Here is a 6,029-nt window from a genome sequence, read left to right as displayed (position 1 = left end):
GATTCAGATCCCTTTCATGGATCGAAGGGCTTTAGCCGAAAGGGCAAAAGTAGAATAAAACTAAATGCCTATCAATTTCTAGTAGACAATCGATCAAAGTTCTTGAATTGAAATGGAATTTTTTTTTTATTTTATATGGCATCTCATTTTTAATAGTACTTGGAAATGGTTAGAGTTTGGTTTTTAATTATTACGAAAAATCTTATTGATAGATTTAAGCATTTCCGACACTATCAAAAGTCATTGAATCTTAAATCCAAAGTTTATTAAAAACCAAATAAACACCCAAGCACTTATCTCAGAGTTCTCTGTATTCTCTGTCCCCGTTTTGGCCGTTATTTCCAGAAGACATCTCAAGGTTCACCCACCCATCAGACGGCCGACAACTGACGATAACTGGCTCCAGTTATTTAGTGTCTCTTATCGAACCACAGGTGAGTTAAGGTAAGGTAAGGTAAGGTACCTATTTATATGGCGTATGTGGGTAACAAATGATTTTTCTCAATAATAAAAATAGAAGAAATTCAATTAAAGCCATTGTCACCTGCAAGGGCTTATCATATCCAGCTGCCCAGTTTTATGTCCAGAATTCTATATATACCTTGCTCTCTCTCTCTCTCTTTCTCGCTCTATCTTTGTCTTTCACATCCGTCTCTCGTTTACCTCGTAGCTTTATCTCGCTGACTTGCTGACGAAAAAGTGTAGAGTACTATAAGTACCCCTCAGACTGACTCTATCTCGACTGAGTTTTATTTGTATTTGTGCTGGAAAGTCCATTGGTCAGATGATTGATATAAAACAAATTTCTACTGATTACTTTCAGTTTGGCAATTCTGAAAATAGAACGTTAAAAAAAAAGAGTAACAAACTAAATGAAGAGTCTCTGTCTTAGTTCTAAGGTACTGGATCGGGTTCTTTATATTTTTTGTCTAGTATTGTATCTTTAACTTCTCACAACGATTCATGATCTGCTTGTCGAACACCCACCACAAAAGTTGTGAAAAAACTTATGGAGAAGGAGGCGGTCGATTTAGAATACGCTTTTTCAGGGTTTTAATGAAATAGTAATGTGGAAATTTGGAAAACATGCCAATTTTTCAACGGATAATGGATATAAGGATAATAAAACAACGTTTAATGAAACATAATGGACATAAAACTCTTAAGATCCTTGAGGGCAAAGCATGTACTTTCTGGGTAGGGGATATACCCTATAAAGAAAGGGTATCTGAACCAAAAACAAACTCGATATCCGATGACTGTGTGGTAAGCAAATACTCGTAACATACGCTTAAGGTGCTTTACCCCACCGCGGCACCTCCATCCCCAACCTCCCCTCCTCTCTTAACAACACACAAACACACACACACACACACACACACATGCATCCGCATCCCAGTAACTCAGTTTGGCCGTTTCATTTCGTTTCGTGCCGTTATCAGTGACTATTTGTTGCGTTGCGGCACTTTTGATGAAAATACCTCTGGCCGCCCTCGCCTATTGTCTCTTATCCCCCGCCCCCCTCACCTCTTTGCAAAAGGTGAGATTGCAAATCTCCGTCATGGAAAAACCTTGCCCACAATTTGCCGTTCAAAGTCCTCCAGACTTACAAAAGACTAAAACTAAAACTTAAAGAAGTTTGGCTCCGTCCCCTCCCGGGATATTTCTGTTTCTGTTTTTATTTCAGGTTGTTTTAAGCCTTATTTTGCTTAAACTGCAAATTCAATAAGTTGAATGGGAAACCAAATCTTAACCACGATCATCAGTATATCTATAAGATACTGTAGACATACCTGAGTATTCACTTTCCTTATAGAGTTTGCATATGTACATAAAAATCTCTCGATAAGCTCGATTTGCACAGAATCAGCAAATTTCGTTGAATTTTAAATCTGAAGAAATGAAAAAAAAATTAAAAACTTTTTGGGGAGTAAAGGGAGGCAACAAACCAAAAAAAAAAAAAAAAAACAGCGTAGTCAACTGGAAGTTTTAGGTACCTCAGAGAAAGATGGCCTGTCTGTAATATGAGACCCCCGCGAAATGCTAAAGAAGAAGCTTTCTGGTTACTCAAATCCGTAATATGCATATATATATATGAACACAGCAGAGAAAGAGAAAAGAAATAATGCATTGCCAAGATAAAATTCAGGCCAAACAGACAGCAAGTGAGATATATATATATATGTATCTCTGATTCAGAGAAATCGAAAAAACATCATCATCATATCTGTGTGAGTATCATGAAATCGATGCAAATTGATCAATCGAATGGAGAACATGATGATTATAACGTATGTGTAGCGGGTCGTGATTAATTTTGAAACTCTGATCCAAAGTATATATGCATATGTACATATAATTCTGTTAGCATATCAGCAATAAGATACTTACATACATTACCCAGTCATATTGTCGTGTTCCATTTATATAAAACACGTGCTTAGATTCCAGACTTCAGAGTCCACTGACTGACTGACTGACTGAGTGTGTGAGTGAGTGAGTGACTGAGTGAGTGACTGGTAAGATGATGATTTTCTGTTTACATTGTGTTTAAACTTGTGTCAGGTTAATGACTCTACAAATAGATCATCTTTATTTCACTGCATATATATATATATATGGCTATAGTCTTACAGATAAAGTTTTCATATCGATTCCTAATTGAATTTCGCTGATGTTTCGCATATTTCTTAGGCACCTGTAGATGAGTGATCGCTACATTTTCTTTACCTTTTCTCTTCCTTTTTTTGTTAACGTTGGCAAAAAATACAATAAAATGCAACATAATTCTTGGAACTCATAATTCCTCAACTCATAATTTCAACTTGTATAAATCATAATCCGTAATCATAACCAATCACAATTATAATCTGGTTCTGGTTTCGTTTTTTGCCTCTGTGTGTGTGTGTGTGAGAGTGTTTATTTTTGGTTCCCATGAGTTGACAAGATGATGTCCGACCGCAAATTTTCAATGGCTTATCTGTACAATTTCAAATCTATATGTATACATATGTATTTATTATGTTGCGGCAAAATAAAAACATGCAATTGGCTTAAACCACAAGAAAATTAAATGACCACAGAAAAAAACTGATAAGTTTACGTACGCATGGGCAAGAAAAAGTACTTCATTAATGCTTCTTAAAGAATCTGCAACGAAATGGAATTCAATTTGGAATCAAATCGAAGGAATGGAAGTGAAACAATGAAACTGAACTACAGTGGTGGCCAGCAGGTTAGCCCCTTTGAATTTGATTTTCTCGGCTCCTAAGAAATTTAATGAAGAAATTTTTTCAGTAATTTGTTGGTTATTGTATTCAGATAATGACCCATAATTATTGTCATGTCAGCTTTCGACGTTTTTTTTTTTACAGGTGCGTTTGAACGAAAATCGGCCCCCAAATGCTGGTCATTAGTTTAGCCCGGTCTTTCCAAAATCTTAAATATTATAGTTAGACATGTGTATTCTTCGAAGAAGTCGTAGATCTAGGTAATCTAAGATAAACTGCATACCAAAAATTTTCATTTTAGCCCCAGTATTTGTTTTGGGGCCCATCGAAATTTCGTAATTCTTGAGGTCTCTTGGTTTGACGCCGTTTTACGATACCAAATTTAAAAAAAAGGTACTTTTTTCTTACTTTAAGTATGAAAGTAAATTGAATTTCCCGTCAAATGATACTTATATATACATATACTGATGAGTGTGCGTGAACTGAAACAGAATATAAAACTGATCGTCAAAACTAAAACAGAATATAAGACTAATCCTGATACTTTGAGTAAAATTGGAACATAATTCTAGACTTATCTGAAACTGGGAACATTGGTAATGAGACATGTTAAGTAAAAAGAATTATAATGGTGGAATGAGATCGGAAATGAAACTAGAATCATAACAGATTTCTAAACTCTGACAAGGGGAAATTCAGGTATGCGAATCACCGATTCGGATGAATTTTTGATATGTTGTAGAATACCCCGTCATTTGAAGCTGTGTGAAATATTTCGGCGCACTAAGAATAGTGAAATATAGAAATATAGAAATATTTTCCTAATAAATCGGCTTTAAAGTTATAGCTTTGGTGACTTATAAGTAAAACGCCGAGTGGACGGTGATTCGTATACCTAAAGTTCCCCTTGTGAGTGGAAGTGAAATATAAATCTAAGCTTAACTGAAACTGGGATCATAACTCTGATCTGTGATAATAAAACAAGGAACTGAAACCGATTATAAAACGAGTGTCTTTTCGAAACTCCAGAATGAAATATTTCATAATATAAAGGATAAATATAATACTAGAATATAATTTTATAGAAGAAACAAGTTTCTAAATAGTTTATATTATAAATTTTTCTTATCAAATATTTTGGTTCGGTCACATATGTTTATGAGAACTTCTTGCATATCAGAGAGTTTATATATATATTTTTGGTTGTTTTTTTTTTGTTCGACATTAACCGCAACCGCAAGTACAAAGTTTGCATTTGTTTTTCAATTTGTGAATGCTTGAATGAAATGGTTAATGATAATGATTGGCCTTATTAGTCGCACAGCCTCCAGATGTGTGCAAGAGTTGTTTATATGACAGATGTTGAGAGTAAATTGGATAACCGCAATGTGACAGGTTCAAGCTACTAACTAACTACTTACTACTACTGTCTGCCTGAATTGCACAGCCAACTAATTGTGCAAGACTAAATTATTTGACCTTGTTCAGTCGATGTTTACATAAACCTACATATGTATACACACAAGGTTCTTCCTTATGACGGCAATAATCTCCAGCAAGCACTTAATAGGGTGCTGAGTAGAAACCGATTGCAGATACTTTCTGGTCTTTCACTTGAGTTATATTTATTGTTAAATCTTTTTGGCGTTTCTGGCGACAAAATGCAATTAGCTTGCATTTGACTTTATCATTTTTGCTTTTTGTTTTTGTGTTGCGTTGTCGCCATATAGAATTGTTCTGCCGCCAATCAGTCGGATGAGCTTAGCTAGCTCGTGTCGTTCACGTAGTATGTGTAGTTCTCTCACTCAATTATCGAAAATGAAATCGAAGGAACCATAAAAAAAAAGAAAATAAATAAAGGTATAGGTACATACACGACATCCATTTGCTCCAGTTGCCTCAACCTCTCTCTCTCTCTCTCTGTCTCTCATGCTCTGTTGTGGTTTTCCATTCGCCTTACAATTAGTCAGAAATTCTGCACATTATTGCCTTGACGGGCTATATAGATAGATCAATTGTTCCTACGTAGTATGTACATATAACTGTGAACTGTTGTTGCTGTTGTTCCACTGACCGAGGTATATGTCTGTATGAGTAGGTAGGTACTTCTTGCTTAACAGATGTTAATGCTTATCGGACTAACTGATACGAACAGCATGCCTATCTCTATATATGTACATACATACATACATATGTATTTGTATATATGTAGCTATATATTCATAAGCAATTGTGTATATTTTATGGTTTACACATAAATATTATTCGTACTTGACAGGATCGAACTCAAGTCATCATGAGTCATATAGATTTCATCATTTTAAAACCATTTGGCATCACTTTAGGCAATTTGCTGTTGTAATTCCTCAATGTTTTTGAAAATTGGCAAAAACGAAACTTTATCTTTTGCCTATAAAGTTTTATAGCTTATTAAATTTGAGGATAAAATCACGAAATAGTTGTTTTTGTTTTAAAAATTATTGAAAATTTACTCAATACACAATTTTTTTCAGAAATACATGACTTCATTCTCTGAGAAGTTAAAATTATTTAATGGTGACCCCGACGTTTTTATTTATCCAGAGCATCGTTACAATTAAACCATTTTATGTTTAGTAAATGCAATCATATTCTTTAAAAATATTCAAAGTAAATCAAAAATTGGCAAAATTTGGCAGGCACCCAAGGAAAATGTCCATTTTCCAGTACTAGCAAGACCTAACCTCAAAATTTGCATATAACTGCACTGAAAAATGCTGCATCTTTAAGTAGTGACAGGCCATTAAATCACCCCACTAT

At 34.7% G+C, this 6,029-nt stretch overlaps 1 long non-coding RNA gene across 1 annotated transcript; it reads right to left on the bottom strand.

Annotated features, from left to right (window-relative positions):
- Nucleotides 1-240: 240 nt before the first annotated feature.
- LOC124460564 lies at nt 241-5,420 on the bottom strand. Its single transcript, XR_006954462.1, has 4 exons — nt 5,105-5,420; nt 1,794-1,892; nt 545-833; nt 241-463 (listed from the first exon to the last, which is right to left on the bottom strand). It is a non-coding gene; the product is annotated as an uncharacterized LOC124460564 (long non-coding RNA).
- Between the last annotated feature and the right edge of the window lie 609 nt (nt 5,421-6,029).

The sequence above is a fragment of the Drosophila willistoni genome (genome assembly GCF_018902025.1).
Source record: "Drosophila willistoni isolate 14030-0811.24 chromosome XL unlocalized genomic scaffold, UCI_dwil_1.1 Seg142, whole genome shotgun sequence".
NCBI lineage: Eukaryota > Metazoa > Arthropoda > Insecta > Diptera > Drosophilidae > Drosophila > Drosophila willistoni.
The sequence above is the reverse complement of the archived record's forward strand: the minus strand, read 5'-3'. Positions and strand labels throughout refer to the sequence as shown.